Source organism: Eriocheir sinensis, chromosome 17 (genome assembly GCF_024679095.1).
Source record: "Eriocheir sinensis breed Jianghai 21 chromosome 17, ASM2467909v1, whole genome shotgun sequence".
NCBI lineage: Eukaryota > Metazoa > Arthropoda > Malacostraca > Decapoda > Varunidae > Eriocheir > Eriocheir sinensis.
This window is the reverse complement of record NC_066525.1, coordinates 17,573,240-17,594,334: the sequence shown is the minus strand read 5'-3', so window position 1 is coordinate 17,594,334 and position 21,095 is coordinate 17,573,240. Positions and strand designations below refer to the sequence as shown.

Sequence of the window (21,095 nt, the reverse complement as noted above, 5' to 3'; positions counted from 1 at the left end):
GAAATGTCTGTGGCTGGAAATGGAAAAAAAAGCAAAAGGAGGAGAAGGAGGAGGAGGAGGAGGAGGAGAGGAGGAGGAGGAGGACGAAGAGATAACATAAACATGTCAAAAAATAAGAAACCTTTTGAAGGGGAACATTGGCACTAACGAAAGAAGAATAAGAAGAAAAAGAAGAAAATACATCTTTACCAGCGTGTTTTATTGTAATACTGGACCCAGGCCTCTCTCGAAGTTTCCATTCGTTTTTGTGTCGGTCTTCTGGTCTCCAATTCTGAGGTGAACGTTACCCATGCTTCGTTTCATCACAGAAGTGGGCCTTCTCGCATCACAATACTGATTTGTTCGTCTGTAGTGTTTTGGTCTAGTGGTCCTGATATTTGAAACTTTAATTACCATTATTTTGTCTTTATCCTTTTGAACCATTATCAGTTTTTAGTTTGCTATTCATTCCTTACATATTATTTCACTTCTGCATATTATCGTGTTCAGTTTTATATATTATGATTATGGATTCATTTTCCAGACTTTCGGATCGACTTTTCTTATGATATTTAATTAAAAGTTTCGACAGGATATCTTCAGCATTTTCTCCGTCTTCCTTATTCACATTTTTACGATAAAATTTTCTTGTTTTCATTCTTTTCAGTGTTTTCTATGTTCATGCTGGGATTTCTTAGATGCCGCTGATTTCACTTTGGAGTCCAGTGTCTGAGTAGAAATTCTCACTGACGTCAGTTATTTTCGCCCCTGTTGTAAGTCACTTTACCGTTTGGTTTTCCTATATCATGCATCAGATTTTTCCATTATTCCAAGTTCCCGTTTAGTAGTTTTAACACTGGTACCTGAAACTCTCGCGTTCCATACTTCCCATCATGTTGGAACTTTCGCAAGCCTTCCTGCTTTTGCTTATATTTTTTTTTTGTTAGTTTTATTGGTTGCATTTTATTTCTGGCTGAAAGTACTTTTGAGTCTGTTTTTCTGCATTAGTAGTTTTGTTGATGAAATCAGTGTGCTATGGTTTTGCTGACATTATTTCCTTTTACTTTAATGCGGGACTTTCAAACTCCCTGCAAGTATGGGGCGGCACGGTGACAGCCAGAGTCGGCGTGACGGTGACGGAAATGCAATACTTTGTCTCCTTTTAAGAAGCTTGATCAATGTCCATGTCTTTGATCCAAAGTCATGACGGGAAAAAGCACTGATAGAAAACCTTAGACTCAAGAACAAGTGTAGTGCCTCTTAGTATATTATTTTGTTTTACGGAACCGCTCCAGCCCAGCCATGTCTTTTTTTTTCTGTCTCGATGGATATAATTGTGTGTGTTGTTCTCAGAATATATATTTATCAATTGTTTCTTGAGTTTCATCTTGCATGACATTGTTCGGTCTGAGCAAGGTTGTTGAAAAAGTGTTATCTTATTCATCTTGTAGATATCCCAAGCTTAGTTTTCTACCATACGCTGCCATTCACCGCTAGCCTTGATAAATAAAATAATGTCACCTGCAATAATGCCTTACTTATGCAATTGTTTCCCACTTCAGTTTCTTTATTCCTGCAGTAAAGATTTTTTAGCATTTCTTCTAAGTCCGTCGTAAACAACATGATTGATATGACACCGCCACATCAACCGGTATCCGGCATCTGTATGAAACCTTTTGGCCGCTGTTCCATTACTGTATATGTCTTCAAGAAAATTTTACATAATATTTCAACTACATCTTTCAACTACAACTGTATTCAGCACGGCTACAGTTTTCAATGCGCAAAAGGCCTCCACGCACCCAATGAATGCTGAACAAAAGGTTTTTTGTACTCATTTTCATCTCTATTGCCTCGTTTACTGCCTAGATAAGATTCGTGGTTCAGGGTTCACTGCAATATCCAGTTCGTTCTCTGGGCAGGTTAAAATCTAATATCTGAAATTTTTTAAGTGAATATTTTCATGAAAATTTCACATTTAACTGACAGGAAACTTACAGGACGACAGTCTTTGGGGACTGTTAGGTCTCATTTTTCACGTATTATAATTATGGCCTTTTTTTCCTGACTTTCGGGATAGCAAATTTTTACCGAGGCATATTATGAAAAGCTTTAATATTTCTCCAGCGTTCTTGATAATTTATACACAAATATCTTCTTCCCTGGGAGGTTTCCATCTTTTCATACTTTTCAGTGCTTTTTTTATTTCGTGTTGCGTTACTGCTAATACTTTTGTGATGCGTACTCTTACTTCACTGTAGGGATCAATGTTACAGTTATATACTTCACTTTTGCTCTCTCCAGTGACTTTATTTCGTCCCTGTTGTACGCCAGTCCGCCTTCTGGTTCGACTTTTTATAAATTAATGCATTTATGATTGTCATGAAATGATTTTCAGCAATGTATACTTGTGTCTGTCCTCTAATGTAATTGAATATATGCCAGGATTTCAAGCATGAGTTTTCCAGCACCTCAGCTTTCACTGTTCATAACTGACCGAACATCATTATAAAACGGCCACATCTTCAGTGCTATAAACAGACTTTGTGACAAAATTGATAAATTTTTCAATTTGTCTCTTTAACACATTTTGAATGTTGCAAATGGCAGCCGCTCATTCAGACTAAAGAATCTGAATGAGGTACTTTGGGACTATGTTCAATTAAATATTTCGCTCTATTTCTCCGCTTCTTAAACTCAGGTTTGCTTCTATGCATTGTTTAGGCACTTGCTTGTTTTTTCCTCACTGAACACTACAGTATCCAGTTCCTTATTTGGCTGCTGTAAATTTTCCTGCATTGTAAGAGCAAAGGTTCACTAGCAAATGACAGCTTGGTCTGTTATACGACATGTTCTTTGCACTCTGCTCCGGCGTGACCATGCTCGCCACCGTAACCAGGCACTCCGTCGTTACCGGGTACTGGCGGCCGTAGAATGAAACCTCTGGTCCGTCTGGAAGGAAGGGACGCTCTGAGGGGCACCACTGTGGCTGGCCCATGATATTGCAAGGGCGAGACATCTTTGTCAGGTTACAACTAATAGGTCCTTTTCAACTGGTCTCAAACGTCTGTCTTGGTCATGCTGGATCGTTGCAGAATATGAGACTTCATCGTGTCAAGGTTTTTGCTGCATGAACATAAATATAATAATAATAACAATAATAGAGTTATAATAATAACAACAATAAAAAATAACAATAATAACAAAAATAATTAAAAACAAATAATTATAATAATGACTAATAATAATAATGAAAATAATAATAATAACAATAGTAATAATAATGAGAAGCTACTTTAAACATAAAATGAAAAACAAACTATACATAAACGAATGCACAAATTAATAAACACAAAAAAATGAAGAAAAAATTATTAACAGTACAAATAACATCTTTTTTTCCAAAATTTATACACTTAACAAATCAATAAATTCGAGACAAAACACCATGCAATAACGTACACTAAGGACAAAATGGAAAAAAAAAAACGTACATATATAAAACACACATACATACTTACATAAATACATGCATACACACAACTCTACCCCAAGCTGAGCCGGCAATGACGAGGGCCAGCTGAGCAGCGGCGGGCGGGCTGGGGAACACGAGTCATGTACAATGAAGCGAGACTGATCGACTAAACACGATAAATATTAAGACAAAATAAATACGTAGGGGGAGAGGAATTAAATAGTGATACAGAGAGAGAAAATAAAAGTGCGATAAACATCCATCAGGAAACATAAACCACGAGAGAACGGATGAAAAGATACGGTGATTGGAAAAATGAAATTAATATGCGTACACACAAATGCAATAAATAGAGGAGAGAGAGAGAGAGAGAGAGAGAGAGAGAGAGAGAGAGAGAGAGAGAGAGAGAGAGAGAGAGAGAGAGAGAGAGAGAGAGAGAGAGAGAGAGAGAGAGAGAGAGAGAGAGAGAAATCGCATGGGAAGAGAAGAGGGGAGAGATAAAGACAGAGAGAAAAAAAAATTAAAACAGATCAGCGAAATATAAGGGAACAGATAGAAGAACAAAGAGACGGAGGAGGAGGAGGAGGAGGAGAGAGAGAGAGAGAGAGCGAGAGAGAGAGAGAGAGAGAGAGAGAGAGAGAGAGAGAGAGAGAGAGAGCATGTCCAGGTTGCCCTCCCCCCCTCCCCCCATTGACATGCAAATGGTGTTATGAAGAAGGCAAAGGACATTGGCTGTCTATGGTGTACAGGAAGATGTATGGCTCCTCCCCTTCTCTATCTCTCTCTCTCTCTCTCTCTCTCTCTCTCTCTCAGTTCCCCTTCTTAAGCCAAGTCTCTCCCTTCCTCTTTCTCATTCTCCCCTTCCCTTCCTTTACCCTTTTTACTCTCTCTCTCTCTCTCTCTCTCTCTCTCTCTCTCTCCCTGTCACCTTCATCTCGTGCTAAAAATCTACCTTTCTCCCTCCCTCCCTCCCTCCTTCTCTCCCTTCCTTCCCTCCCTCCCTCTCGTCCTTCTTTCCCTACCTCTCCTCCCCTCCTTTCCCTATAACTCCCATGACATCCCTCCACCCTTTATCTCCCATTCTATCTTACCCATATCTTTCCTCTCTCGGTGTCCAGCCTCCGCCTCCTCCTCCTCCTCCTCCTCCCTTCTCTCTCTCTCTCTCTCTCTCTCTCTCTCTCTCTCTCTCTCTCTCTCTCTCTCTCTCTCTCTCTCTCTCATTTGTTTGCGCTTCTCGACCTTCTCGCCTTTGTCTTCCTCCCGTCGTTCGCTTCTTTCTTCCTTTCTTTCTTCCCTTCGTCCTTTCTTTCTTTTTTTGTTTTGTTTTTCTTATCTATTTTTTTTCTTCCGTCGCCTCACCGATAAACGGACTAAAGGAATGAATGAAGGAGAATACTGGAGGACTACTACTACTACTACTACCAATACTATTACAAATGCTGCTGCTGCTGTTGTTGTTGTTGTTGTTGTTGTTGTTGTTGTTGTTGTTGTTATTATTATTAGTCAGTAGTGTGACGCAGGTATGCAAAGATTACTAAGGCCTAGTCTTTTTTTATCATATTTTTGCTTTGTTATTACGAAATGTGAACCGTGTGTGTGCCTGAGCCTGGAGTAAAGTTTTGTTTTTATTGATGTTGTTGCTGTTGTTTCTTTAGATTTTGGTGTAGTTATGGTGTCATTGATGTTGTTGTTGTTATTATCATTATGTTTAATCGCATTCTTCTTTTTCTTCATTTTCTTTTTCTTCTTCATATTATTATTATTATTATTATTATTATTATTATTATTATTATTATTATTATTATTATTATTATTATTTCAGTATTCATTTTAATTGCAATATTTATTTCTTAAAATTTTGTCTTATTGTACTGAATTTTTATTATCAAGATTGCTATATCACTGCAAGATTATAGAAAGATCATAAAAGGCCATTCAGCCTACACATGCCAGCGCAGAGTAGTCAGTTCTTAAAAAAAGTCTTTCCAGGTTGTCAATCCTTCCACTGACTGACCATGACTCTTCTTCAATGAGGCAGCTAATTGTTACTATTAGATACGTCAGTTTTATGTTTAGTGGTAATTGTTCTGTTATCATTATCATCTTTATGACGAAAAATTTCCTTATTTCTTATGTTCACTTCTCTAACTAAATATGAATCATATGACTTCAAAAAGAGTAACTTTCAATTCGGTGTATTCGTTCAGTTGATTAAAAGTTACTACCGGTATTATTCTTTATGTCTTACAATACCGACGTCAAACACAGTCATAAGTTGAAATAATTTCCAAAGTCTAGATAACCCTTCATGCTCCTGATTCTTTCCTGCATCCTGTCTTCCGGCGCTTCTTGCACGTCTTTTTACAGCCAAGTTTTTAATGCTTCAGTTTGTTCATCATCCGGCAACCTCTAAATACAGTTGTTACGAGTGACCTATTATGTTATCACTCATGTTTCTACACCCCGCATTTACTTTGAATATTTTGCTAAAGATAATGCTGCGACTTCTCTTTCTTCGTTACTCAACTTACTAATTTTCATGTTCTTTTTGACTCTTTTTATGCATATACACCAACTTCTTTATTCCATGACTTCCTCTTCTTATTTGTCATCATGCTCTTTCTTGTTTTTGCTGTTCGTTTCTTTTTATAGTTTATCCTCCTATCTTCCCGTGCTTTGCTTGTTAAACCTGTAACTACATATTCGCTTTCATGTCAGCAGCTTCCAAATATTCCTATAAAGTGTTTTTGTCGGCTTTCTACCTCCTAATCAGCTCTGGTACTCTTACTTTTTCTTTTGATCTGCTTTGTCTTCATTCCTGTTCTCTCGTATGATTTGAATAGTTCATGCTTTTAAGTATGCAGGTTCCTGATTCACAACACGTACTGAATTTCTCGAACGGGAAAAATGAATCATATTTTTCTTTCGCATGGTCCATGTCATTATACAACTCTTTCCTAATATACATTTTTCTAATCTATACTTCCTTCCTCGGAAAAGCGAAAATCCTTTACAAGATTTCTGTTTGACTCTCCTTGACCACCAGTGTGTCTTGCGTTTACCTGGTTTCCTTCTCCTGTTCAGCAGCATGAATATATTTGCCTTCTGGTTCATCTCAAAACTTGTCTCTGTATTTTTTTCCCGAGTTCCGCTGCACCTGTCACCTGCTCCACCTCAGCCTCCACCTCTGTACCCTGCAAGGTCATGCCACCTGCTCCTCCTCCTCCTCCTCCTCAGTGCCCTCCACCTCCTCTGCCTCCTCCTCCTCCTCCTCCTCCTCCTTCATCACCTACTGCTGTCTGCTTCCATGTCTCTTTTCGGATGTTATAAATGACGGAATCGAGTAAACAATAAAGTATAGAATTTTCTGCAGTCTTTTACTGTTATTTTTTCATTATTATCATTACTACTACTACTACTACTACTACTACTACTACTACTACTACTATTACTACTATTACTACTATTAATACAACTACTTCTATACACCACTACTACTACTCATGCTATTACTTTTATCGCTTAGGAAAATTTAGGCAAAAATTTTCAACGTCAACATAAACCGTTCGGCGTGATTACTCCATTACACATTTATGATATGCAGCAAACTTATGCTCTTCACGTAACATTTTCTTTATTATCACGATTTTATCACGCCTCAGAACACGTTATTCACCGCAGTCGCTCTATATTCAAGCTACTCTATTCACCGTCCCGCCCACTCTTTTCTTGCCTCACGCGATATCTCACTTTCATCCCTCATAACTCTCCTTCCTTATGCATTTCTAACACTAGGACGCCGGGCACAGCCTCCCTAATATTTATTCAGCCCCGCCCGGCACAATGCGGCGAGAGCTGAGCGAGGAGTTTCCGGTATTGTAAAAAGGTAAACGGCAGTGTCGGTTTTCCATTGCGCTGATGTTGTATTGATGCACGTCCATTGTGGGGGAGCAAAATGCGCCACTGATCAATATTAACTTCTTTCAGAGCCTCTTATGAGTCACGGTGAGGCAAGACGGCCGAACACAATGCAACACAAAGCAAGGCAGTGAAATATAAAACAGCGCAAAGCCAAGCAACACAATGGCAGCAGCGACATCAAAGCACGACCCAATGCAACACCAAGCGAGGCACAACACCATAATAGGAGGACACACCACGGTACACGGTGATGACGGCGCGGGCCACAATGCAACACCACTCAGCACTACAAACATACACGCTGTCATACAACACAATACGTCAAATCAAAGGTACTAAAGTCACGCTAACGGACGGGGCAGCAACACGCAACGTCACCGGAAGTACTGCGAAATGTGGTACGGGATGCAACACCTTATACGCAGGATTGAACACCTTGATATGGCACTCCACGTATCCCTCCCTTGCCAATACCTTACACAACATCATCATCATCATTATACAAGTGTGAAGTACAATACTGAAGCAATTAAGAGAATGTATGCTATTTGGCACTATTCTACGACAGAGCACCTCACCAGCTTCGTCATTATACCACACATTATCACACAGTCGGAAAGTACAATACTGAACAAAAAAGTTACTAGTATTTTTGTCACCTGATACTGCTGCCCGCATGTAACCCCCTGAAGAAGCACTGTGACTCAACGTAACTCAGCACGTAACGCAATGTCTCGCCAGTCTTCGCCGTCGTCCCTGATCGATGCTAGGGAACACAATTATACAGGGATGGAACACTCACACAAACACATTATTGGCAACTACGACTCGGCAATATAACAAGTTGGAAAACACAGCAACACAAAACAAGTAACATGACGTACGGAACAGTGGGCTCGACCGACAAAAAAAACAAAAAAAAAAAACACGCACACACAAAGATGAAAATGTTTATATTTGCACCAACGGCCGATAAGGAAATGTTTGCCAAGAGAGAAATCTTTCTATACATTAAAACTGACGAGTATTTATCACACTAATTCTTTTATTTATTTATTTATTTATTTTTTTTTTTTTTGCATGGGAGGGAGAGGAGGAAGGCGGGACGAGGCGGGGACGCAGCGCAGGGAGGGTAAAAAAAGTATATAAATAAGCAAATGGTATGTTTTATTACGTCAAACATGTTCTATTTTTCTATTGTGGTAATTTCTGTTTGGATTTTCATTTATTCCTTTCCGGTGCTGTTGTTGTGTGGATTTGTTTGTTGCTAGTGGTGTTCTTGTCGTTGACATTGTGGTTGTTGTTCTTTTTGTCGCTCCTATTGTTATGCTGCCTCTTTCTACCTTTGTCAATACTCCTGTTAGTTTGTTGTCTGTTATTTAATGTTTTACTCACATGCTTTTTAGTTTGCTATTCTATAAGGAATTCGATAAACATTCAGAAATAAAAAGGATGATCAAGATGTAAAGAAAATATTATATTGATGATAATATCGTAAATTACTCCGTTAAACATCATACACACACACACACACACACACACACACACACACACACACACGTCACCCCATACAGTTAGGTCAAAACAAGAGGCCTTTTCTTATTGGACATCCTATACACGGTCTCTCTCTCTCTCTCTCTCTCTCTCTCTCTCTCTCTCTCTCTCTCTCTCTCTCTCTCTCTCTCTCTCTCTCTCTCTCTCTCTCTCTCTCTCTCTCTCTCTCTCTCTCTCTCTCTCTCTCAAACACACACACACACACACACACACACACTATGGACCCTTCAGACATGTCACCCGTCAAAAAAAAAAAAAAAAAAACATAGAGGGGACAAAAAAATCTGTAATCCATTGCCGTAAGACCGACGGGCCGATGGGAAGAGGAAGGAAGGGAAGGAAGGAAGGAAGGGGGGGAGAAGGAAAGGAAGGAAGGAAGGAAGAAAAGGAGGTGGGATGGGCCGATTGGAGGCCTAGATTTGTTATTGACACATGCAAAGAAGGAGGAGGAAGAGGAGGAGGAGGAGGAGGAGGAGGAGGAGGAAGAAGAGCAGGAGGAGGAAATATAAGGTGTTGAATGATAGGCCTAATATTCTTCAAAGTGTCTATCTTTTTTTTTTTCATTAATAAATTCCCCTGGTTTGAAATAAAAATGTGGACAAGCAAGTGACGATTTCCTTTCAGTTTAGTGTTTTCTTCCTTTTTAATTACTTCTTTTTTTTTCTTAATCTTCCATTCAATTTACAGTAAATTTTAAAGCGAAACCCTTTCATTTTTTATCATTCTCTCATTTTATCATTAATTTTGCTCTGTTTTTCTTTAAATTTTTCTTCACCTTCCATTCGGTTTACAGTAAATTTCAAAGCATAACTCATTTTTTATTACTGTTCTTCTATAATGGTAATAATATTGTACAACTCATTGACTGTGCTTACGTGAAATTCTGAAATAATCTAATGAATAAATAAGTAGGTACCTAACTGCAGCGCTTTGGTGGCTTGTGTAATAACGTTAAGGCTACGTAAAGGTTTATATTCTTACCTTCTCACATGTGATACTTAGTAATGAATAAATTATCACGTATATTAGCACGCCATAAAACATACACAAACGGTCTTGCCAGCAAAACACAGACGCCATTTTGTAGCAGTGACGTGACGTGTGCGTGTGCGTGTGTGTGTGTGTGTGTGTGTGTGTGAGAATGTCCTTGATACTTTTTTCCCATCTTCCGTGATTTACCAAAATGAAACCAACCACACAACCATTTCGTGTGTGTGTGTGTGTGTGTGTGTGTGTGTGTGTGTAATAGGTAACAGGTAAGTAGTCTCCCTTCCTGTTTGTCCCCGTGTGTACCAGTGGGCCTCCTCATCAGCCGGAGCACCGATCATCCATTACCGCCGAACACTCAAGAACTTACAACGTGTGGAAGCGGAGGAATAAATTGCTGTCAAACACTCCCAGCACGACACACTATTTGCTCAATCACGACAATGAGGGAAAGGTGCCATACAAGAAGACGACGACAATGGGGAAAAAAGTATGTATAAAAAAATATATGTAAACTATCCAAATGTTAAAAAAAATATTTCTGGTGTACTAATAAGACAAAGAAGCAAAAAGCAACTGGAAAATAAATGCAAACAGACAAGAGTGACAAGCTGAGTGGCAAACAACCAGACTCACAGATGAAAAGATACACAGGTAATCCACAGGCAATCAGAGAGACAGATACAGACAGACATGTATAAAAAAAAAGTTAAAAACGGGCAAACATACATACAGACAGAAAGAAACAGACACGAAAAGACATACGCTCAGACGGAAAGACATATATACAGACAGACCAGTATGAAGACAGGCCGAACCAGAATACTTTTAAGGCCTTGCCAGTGGTCGAGTGTGTTGGTCAGTCTGCTTACTGGAGCCTCGAATAAGAGTTCCTGTTGTGACCTAACTCCTCCCACTCTTACTTTTCATTCGTACACACACACACACACACACACACACACACACACACACACACACTTTCCCTCACACTATACCTCTCCATATTCATTCACGGATACCCAGAGTCCTACACCCCTATTCCTCTTCAGTGCCTCCGTCATCACCATCACCACAACCACCATCACTATTGTATCCACGAGAAATACCCACTTATTCCTCTCATTCACCTTCATCACAAACCAGATCACCACAACCACTATCAATGCCTCTTAACGACACTATTTTCTTCATCATTACCTCAGCCGTCACCACTAACATCACCAAAAATTACCTACTAAGGCCCGTTCATCACCATCCTTATCCACACCGTCACCACTACCGTTATCCCTCACCACCACCTTGACCAGTTTACCAGGCCACGCTCAGCACCACACTACCACCACCACCACCATCAACAACAACAACAATCATCACTACCACCATGACGTCATAACAAATGCTGCCAAACACCACATCATCATCAACAAACAATTCATCTTCACCACCACTATCACCACTATTGCCATGACCTGCATATCGAGCCAAAACCAACATCACATCACCCTTCATAACAACCACCAACAACACCACATCATCCTTTCATTAGCACCTATACACAACCACCACCACCACCACCAGGAAGATCAGCATACCGCACAATGCCCACCACCACACCACCAGCAACGGCCGCCGGTGACCTCGAGAAGGGTGACGATAATGACCTTTCCCGCCGCCTCGTCCCCGCCGCGCCGCACCGTGACCAATGGGACGCGTGGAGGGCCGCGGCGAGGGCAGGTGGACCGCGGAGGAAAAAATGCTGGGTCTTTTTTTTTTGATCGGGGAAAAGGTAAGACGATGGCCTCTATTTTTTGCATAACCGAATATTTCCACATTTCGGTATGTTCGTACGTTCTTAGGGACTAGTGAGCAATGGAGGAAAAATATTTAATTTCAGACACTTATACATTATATTTTATCTATTGTTTTTAGTAGAAATCAACATCTTTTTTAGTTTTATATTAATATCCATAAATATAGAGGATGCCATGCTCCCTGCTTTGGTAATGAATTAGTTCATTGCTTAATTGTATTTTAGAATTAATGAAACTTTTCAATTTTTTTCCACTTCATTCAGTTACAGCTTTCAAAGAGGCCACTTTCCCTTTCTATTTAGTGGAGAAAATATCGGCGCCTTTGGAAAAAAAATAAGCTCTTCTGTGCTTCCAGTCAGGCAGCAGACAAGGAAAACGATGACTCACTCAAGAAAACGCGTCTTTCATTCGAATCTGAACTTGTGGACGATATTCTTACTGCCCTTTTTACTAAGCTTGAGTGCACTAAAAGTTGTACAATATACTTCGGAAAAAAAAAAAATCGTATGATATTTCTCGTTAATTTTTTCGTGTTTATTTTAAAATAAGACACTCAATTATCTTCTGGATTTCTCCGTCACAGTGACCCACTCCACCTTATGTTGAAGAGAGAGAGAGAAACAGCGGGGATGTGCAGCTACAAGTCATGAATTAATAACAAATACACCGTGTTGCTGCTGCTACTGCTACTACTACTACTATATACTACTACTACTACTACTATATTACTACTACTACTACTACTACTACTACTACTACTACTACCTTTACATTTTAAAGTTATTATTACAAATACTAATTTTCAATACAGTATTTTAAAGGGCGATAGTAACCTGGGTTATGCTGTGTCATCAAATTCACAATCGCGTATACATATTTAAAGATTTTTTAAGAAACTTTAGGCTGGTATTTTTCCTATTTACACGCGTTATAAGTTACTTTAATACTTCATATAAAAAAACAACACCTAGATATTCAAAGACCTTGGCCTACAGAGGTTCCTAAAGACACACCTACATTCCTACAGTCAAGAGAGGACAGACATGAGAAACGAACTACTCACTGATAGGAAAGAGTCAGAGAAGTGTCTTGGCTCGCAGGCTCAGCAGCAGAACATTATCTCCATTCACTCTATAAGATAAGACATACAGGAGGTTTATAAGTAAAATTAAAACTAACTGAAAGAAAGCATCCGCCTGTCCTAAACATCTGACTACTCAAATGAAAAGAAAAAATATGACAAATGAAGAAAGCTGATGTGTATCGGAGTCCTCATTTCACTGTAAAAATAAGAATTGTTAAGTGTCGTTACAGATAAAACACATTATTTCAATATTCCACAAAATCTGTTACTGTAATATTGCTAGAGATATTAAGATAAGGAAATTGTATTCTACAGTGCATTCTGTATAACAAAGCAAAAGAAAAATATCGGAGGAGGAAAGATTACAATAATTTCTTTGAGAGATAACTCATCAAAGAGAACGATAAACTAGTAAGCCAAGTAAAAAAAATATATATTTGAGAGTGTAACAATTATTCTTAATGACGTGCCGGCGAAGTAAATGAACACACAATTATACCGATGATCATGAGGAAACAAATAACCACAAATAAACACAAATGACAACTAAAAACAGGAGCAATAAGAAAAAAAAATAACAGAAGCAATAATAATAATGATGATGTTACTTCCACTACTACTACTACTACTACTACTACTACTACTACTACTGGTAATAATAATAATAATAATAATAATAATAATAATAATAATAATAATAATAATAATAATAATAATAATAATAATAATAATAATAATAATAATAATAATAATAATAATAATAATAATGATGTTACAACCACTACTACTACTACTACTACTACTACTACTACTACTACTAATAATAATAATAATAATAATAATAATAATAATAATAATAATAATAATAATGATGTTACAACCACTACTACTACTACTACTACTACTACTACTACTAGTAATAATAATAATAATAATAATAATAATAATAATAATAATAATAATAATAATAATAATAATAATAATAATAATAATAATAATAATAATAATAATAATAATAATAATAATAATAATAATAATAATAATAATAATGATGTTACAACCACTACTACTACTACTACTATTACTACTACTACCACTACTACTACGATTACTACTAATAATAATAACAATAATAAAAACAATAAAAACAACCACATAAACAAAATAAACAGCACAAAATCGGCACCACACTACGAGAGATGATTTTTCCACAAAGTCACCCCCACCAGCGCCATTAATCACCGCTCCTTCACAAAACAAAACAGACCAACAACGCCAAAATAAAAAAAAATAAAAAAAACGGGACCATTATGAAAAGACTCCTATAATGTTGAAGGTCAAGCTACTGGTTATGGTGACGGTTCGATGGTGATGGTCGTGATGGTGTTCGTAGTAGGGATGGTTGTGGTGGAGGCTGGGGTGATGGGTGGTGGTGGTGGTGTTGGTATCGGTGGTGGTGGTGGTGTTGGTATCGGTGGTGTTGGTGGTGTTGGTGGTAGTGTTGGTGGTGTTGGTTGTGTTGGTGGTGGTGCAGAGGGCTATAGGCGAGGAAAGCAATATAGTAAATGCGTGTTATTGAAAGTGACCACTGAATGTATTAAATTAATGTTTCTCTCTCTCTCTCTCTCTCTCTCTCTCTCTCTCTCTCTCTCTCTCTCTCTCTCTCTCTCTCTCTCTGGCATGCAAAAGGAACAAGGTAATCAATTTAACATCGATTTTATAGCAATTAGCAAGAAGAAACTAACGTTAAATTATAATAAAATCGGAATGTACTAAAAATAATTAAAAAAACAACGAAACTAAGAATAGAGTAACAGCAAAAAGAAGATCAGTCAGTACTACATAATCAAAATAGTAGATAGATCTACGAAACATTGATACCAGGTGAAGAAATCGGCTCTGAATTAAAAAAGAAGGCAAAGAAAATGGAAGCTAGACAAGAAAATATTAAACGTAAATACTATATCCCTACGTGATGAAAAAAAATATATAGAAGCAACCACAGACAGAGTAAACAAAGACTGATTTCAAAGAGTAGGAAAAAAAAGAAACAAATAATAATAAACAAGACCATGGATGACATAAACAGCACAACGACCTCAAATAAACTAAAAAAATTAAAAAAATCTAAAATAACACACACAAAAAAATAACGATATATACTGAAAAAATATCATCTACCACTACTATTACTATCATTTTTTTTACTCTCACTATTATTTCTCCTACTAGTACTACCACCACCACTACAACCAGCAACAACAACATCAACACCACCTCCACCACCACCACCACCATCCTAACAACATCACGACCATGATCATTACCACCACCACCACCGCTGCCATTTCCACCACCATCACCACCACCACCACCAAAACAATAAAACAGTAGCCATAACAAAAAAGTAGCCCATTAGACCAAAATTCTTTATTACTGGGAGTCTAGGAAGAGACGAAGCTCAACCCGCGTCAAGAGGAGGAGGAGGAGGAGGAACCGAGGGAGAAGGGAGGGGATGAAGAAGGTGCTAAACAACGTCCTTCCTCTTGGTCGACCTTCCCGTCCGTCACGTAGGGAGATTGACCCCTTCGTGAGACCTCCTGAACGTCCAAGGTCACCGGAGCGATGCCAGAAATATACCTCGAATGCGGCAATAATGGCTGCTTCGTGAGGGAGGAGCTTAGAGGAGGATGAGGAGGAGGAGGAGGAGCAGGAGGAGGAGGAGGAGGAGGAGGTGAAGAGGAAGAAGACTACGATAAAGACGATAACTACAAGAAGGATGAAAACGTGCAGTAGAGGATGATGATGAGGATGAGGATGATGAGGACGAAAGTAGGAACGATGAAAGAAATCAAAATATGGATTAGCTGTCGAGGAAGAGGAGGAAAACGAAGAGAGAAAGAAGAGTCAATAGAAAATGAGGGCGAGAGGGAGGAGGAGAACGAAAACGAAACGGAGGAAGAGGACGAATAGAGGAGAAAGAGAAGGTGAAGGACAGAACAGAGGAGAGGAAATTGAAAAAAAAGTGAGGAGGAAGAGGAGGAGGAGGAATTGTGGGAGGAGGAATATGAGTAGGAGGAGGAGGAAGTAGAGGGAGGGGACAAGAGAGTGGCTAAGAAGGGCATTTGCATTCCTAGGCAGTCGTCCTCTGAAAACATGATAGCATATCGCTCGGGATTTTTAGGTTCCAGAGTCAATATTGTGGAAGAGAAGCACAGGTTTTCGTGGCCCTGACTCGTGCCTAATATATCACCAGGGTATATTTTTTTTAGTTTTCCATAATCTTTAGTTTTGATCTTGATAATAGTGTTTCCTTATTTTATTTTCTAAGGGTAATGTTTTTCCTATGTTCCGTGCTCAATGTCCTCTGTATTTTTTAATTTCTTTTCGATGCAAGGTAAAAAGTTCATGTTGTAGGTGTATTGATAGAGACGTTTCGTTCGTGCGTCCATTCTTTTCTTTATGTTCTTATATTCTTACTTCTTTATACTATTTCTCAATATAATGCAAGAGAAAATATGAAGGATCGAAAGGTGGATATTTTGAAAGCACTTATATTCCTCTTCAACAGGAAAAACAACAATAACAATAACATCAGAGCTAAGAGTAAGTAAACCTACAAACTTTTCTTCAAGGAGTGTGATCATAGAACCATTTGACTTCATTATAAAAATAAAAAAATTAAAAAGTGCGGACGAAAAATCACACAAAAAAAGTCTGAGCAAAGGCGGGGACGGGAAAAATTTATGTATCGAATAACTTACACATAAAATTTACACCCGCGACACTTTCCCATAATTCGTGGCACTAAATCTAGATGGAAACTTCTCTTTTTTTTTTTTACTATCATCACTATAGAATTTGGACGTTAGATAAAAAAGAGAAAACGCCAATACGATTTATTCTCCGCCGACAGAGGGCAAAGAGACACCTGAGAGGAGATGGACGACAGGTATGAGGTAGACAGTGAGGTGGGCGGACGGGCAGGTGAGGGCAGACACAAAGAGACAGAATGAAGTGTAAACAAAACGACAGCAGGAAAGACAGGACATGCATACCTACATACGCACACACAATCATATATTCATACATGTAGGAACACACACACACACACACACACACACACACACACACACCGCAACACTCCTAAGCTGAACACCCCATAGCAAAAAACAAAACAACTCAAAATAGCACAAATATGATACTACAAAGACATGTGTGTGTGTGTGTGTGTGTGTGTGTGTGTGTGTGTGTGTGTGTGTGTGTGTTAAACAAAATATTTTATTTTTACTGTTGGATGTGAGACTTTTGACATCTATTTTATTATGAAAGCATTTACTGCCTCTGTTACTGTTACTCCCGCTGGTGCTGTATACACGTCCCGCTCACGGTGGTATCAATCCGTATACTACTAATAATACTATCGCTACTACTACTACTGCTACTACTACTACTACTACTCGTACTACTACTGTTACTGCTACTACTTTTACTACTACCATTATCACTACTTCTACTATTACTACTACTATTTATATTACTGCTTTTACTACTGTTACTGCTGATTAAGCGGTTAATTTTTAATTAATATAATTTCTATTTAGCTATTCACCTTCCTAATAAGATTCATGTATATATATAATAAAGGCGAAAAGAAAGAAAATTATCAGGAATCATCACATTAAAATCCTATTATGCCAATTTCTGCATATTGGAAATAGATTTCAACGGATGGCTATAAATAATTTTGTTAAATTCATCCCCCGGAAAGCTTGCAGTAATTTTGGTTATGATATAATTACAATAACAAAACTCTTGGCAACAATCACAGCAAACTTGTAACATAAAATGTGAATGAAAATATAACAAACGTGAAAATAATGTTTATGAGAACTCGGCCGGGAGAGACGACAAACATACTAACATCCTGTGTGTGTATGTGTGTGCATGCACATTCCACATCGGTGCAGCTGGACTCATCGCGTGTGCATGAGGTTTACGTGGTGGTGGTGGCAGCGGCGGGGAGGGGAACAGCGCCCCCACACCACACCGAGGGCCTCACCGGTCTCCTCCGCCCACCCACACCCACGACCCGCCGATCGAACACTTGCCAGGGCCCTCCAATGACAGGTCACCGAGACAACCTTCGTTATTACGTTAAGGCAATTTACGAAAATCTGCCGGCCCGCTGCCTCCTCCTGCACCTACATGCAACCTTCCCCCTTGTCGGGCGTGTGTCTCGCAGCATGTCCGTGTGAGGCCCACAGCTGCAGCGCCGCCTGGTGAAAAATGGCGAGGACAAGTTCTGGAAAGATTTATTCACGAGAAAGCTTGAGGAAGGTGTGAATATAGACCTTGTGACGCTCGTGGCGTTGTTATATGGTTTGGCAGCACCTCCGAGCGGCTCAATCCTCGGCCGGCGAGTGGAGGGAGGGAGAGGCGGGAGGCGGCGTGGAGGGTGAGTCGTGGCGAGACAAGCTTTAGGTTAGTATCGACAGGGAGAGTGGGAGAGTGACCTACCTAGAACGGCGGTCTGCGGGCCACACCTCGGGCCACGCGCGGCTGATGTCAACAGCTGGGCCGTAAATTACCTCAGGTCACCTCAATATCTGCGAGGGGCCGAGGCACCCTTGTGGGGCGTCGCTATTAAGCGGAGCGGCTCATGAATCTCGTAGGTCTGCTGACACGCCTTGGGGAGGTCCAGTCTCCTTGGAAGATGCATCTTGCTATGCGAAGGGCTCCTTGGGATTGTATTCCTTCCATTGTTAAGATGCCACTCAAGCTTTGACGCCATGCAGCGGCGGCTGTGGTGGCAAGCGTATGTGATGGTAGTGATGGTGGTGATTGGCTGAGGCCTAAGAAAACAGAGACGGCGGAGTTTACTCCTACGCCGCCTGGAGGTCAATGGGCCGAGCACAGCATCTCAGGACCAGCAAGCCACAGCACAGTCTAGACATGTGACCAACGGCCCGGCGACTCCCAGCCAGCTGCTGGCGGTGGACACAGGGACAGAAAAATAGTGGATCCATCAGGGCGCTCCTTCATGTTGGCCTGGCTCGCAGATCAGCTTACAGACAGACACATTTCCTGCGTTCCAAAGCCAAATATTACATTACACGGTATTCGGGGTATTTTTCGTCTTCTCGCACGGACTCACTGGGCGGGGCCTCGTTAGCATCAAGGCTCGACTCGGGTTGCCTGCTGACGGCGCATGTGATCGCAAATTCTGTCACCGCGATGGCTTCCTTGCCAACATAATTTTACTCCGAGGCCGAGAGGGTACCAAGGGAGGGACTAGGCCACTGCTACGGTTCATGTAGCCCGAAGGAGGGACCAAACACCTGTACGGAGGGACGCTGCCCGCGGCACGTTCACATATAATAACAAGGTTGTCTGGCCATGTACTACCTGACCCAACGCCCGACACACGGTCATCACATTCCTTGCCTTTCGTGATCTTCTCTCCCTTTCGGCCTCTCTCTTTCTCTTTACTTTCTCGCTCTCGCTCGCTCTCTCCTTCGCTCTCGTACAGCGAGGATCACTAATCGGGCACACCGCCGGGCATGGAGCGGCGTGCGAGAGGCTGCAGCGCGGGGCCCGTGTGCGACTGCCCGGTCTGAGGTGCAACTGGCGCTATGCATGCCCACCCTGCCGTGCCCAGTCACCTCAATACTAACCCCGCTGGTAGGGTCCCGACCTCGCTTCATACCAGCCACCAGGACAACCCGTTCTCCTCGCCCGCTTATTGCACCCTCCAGCACCCCCTCCCCTCACGCCCACTCGTCATGCTCCACACCCGCCCTCGCTACGCCCGCTCCCCCTCCCCAGCCCGCCCCGAGGGAGGCTGGAGTGCCCTTGAAGACTAGCAAGGCGGCTGCATTTGCACGTATGCGAGGTATGGGAGGGAGAGGGAGGTCCACAGCGACTCATTATGCAGGTTGGCCCGTCACAGGCTGGGTCCCCCGAGCTTTTGTTGCATGCTGGCTGCAGCAACCCTGTCCTGGGGGCTCCCGGACACCTAACCCCTGCGCTGCGCCATGCCACAACCACCCGTCTGCCCATACACCCCAAGGCCCACGCTGCCCGCCCAGAGGCATTCCGCCCGCCTTTGCCTCGTCCTGGCGACAGATGGGGTGAGTGCTTGTCTGAAACACAAGCCAGCGTGGCACAATGACCACGGACGGAGATGTAATCGGTGGCTGGTTAATGATGGTGTTCGTCGCTCGGGAACCGTCGCCCGACCCACACCTACGATGAAATTATCACCGTAAATTGGACATTCGTCGTCGCTTTTTCTCGTCCCCGCCGCCCCGCTGGCGTGGGTGTGTCCGTTTAATGCGACATGACTTAGACGTTTCGAATTTTGCAGACAGTGACCACAGTTAGACTTGGCATGGCATTGAGATGATTCAATTTCCCTCTGTCTGTCTGCCTGTCTGGTCTCTCTCTCTCTCTCTCTCTCTCTCTCTCTCTCTCTCTCTCTCTCTCTCTCTTCATTGTCATTTTCCTCCTATTTCTTTGTTTTCATATTTCCCTTCTTATCTATTCCTCCTTCTCCTCCTCCTCCTCCTCCGTCCACCAAAAGCGACAACACCGCCGGCCACGTGGACTTCTGCTTCCCTTTCTCCTCCTCCTTCTTATGGCACCTCCTCGCAATATCTTCTCCATGTGTGTGTGTGTGTGTGTGTGTGTGTGTGTGTGTGTGTGTGTGCGCGCAACATACGGGTGAGGCGACAGGAAACTGGTAAAGACTTCTTGTGTTATTCTCCCAGTTAGAGCAATCATCGTCATCGTTAGCTTCGTCATTATTGTCCTTACCTCTCTCTCTCTCTCTCTCTCTCTCTCTCTCTCTCTCTCTCAAACACACACACACACACACACACACACACACACACACACACACACACACACACACACACACACGGATTGTTCATAACCTCCTCCTCCTCCTCCTCCTCCTCCTTCAGTCATGGTCATCATCGTCATCACCATCATAAAGGAGCCGTGTATTTATTTACCTTCATATATAATGGCCATCCCAACACCACCACCACCACCACCACCACCCTTGCCTTCACACCACCATCACCTCCATACCACCATCATTACCACTTCTTTCCAGCCACTTTCTCCCGTATAAACATAAACCATAATGTCAACAACATCACTAATACCAAATACCTTCCTTCTATACACACATTCTGTCGTATATATCAATGCAATAAAGGATCAAGTAATAAGTATGATGCAAGAATACACACATGACACCATCACCACTACCATA

The 21,095-nt window shown here is 41.0% G+C and overlaps 1 long non-coding RNA gene across 5 annotated transcripts in view; it reads right to left on the bottom strand.

The window, feature by feature from the left end:
- The window catches only part of LOC127000042 (uncharacterized), a 257,073-nt gene extending 238,420 nt beyond the window's left edge, over positions 1–18,653 (bottom strand). For 4 of the 5 annotated variants that reach the window (XR_007753757.1, XR_007753760.1, XR_007753755.1 and 1 more), the window contains exon 1: positions 18,332–18,653. This is a non-coding gene — a long non-coding RNA (uncharacterized LOC127000042). Of the gene's footprint in view, positions 1–12,790; positions 12,859–18,331 lie in introns of all 5 variants that reach the window. The other variant, XR_007753756.1, reaches the window with a different exon arrangement.
- Between the last annotated feature and the right edge of the window lie 2,442 nt (positions 18,654–21,095).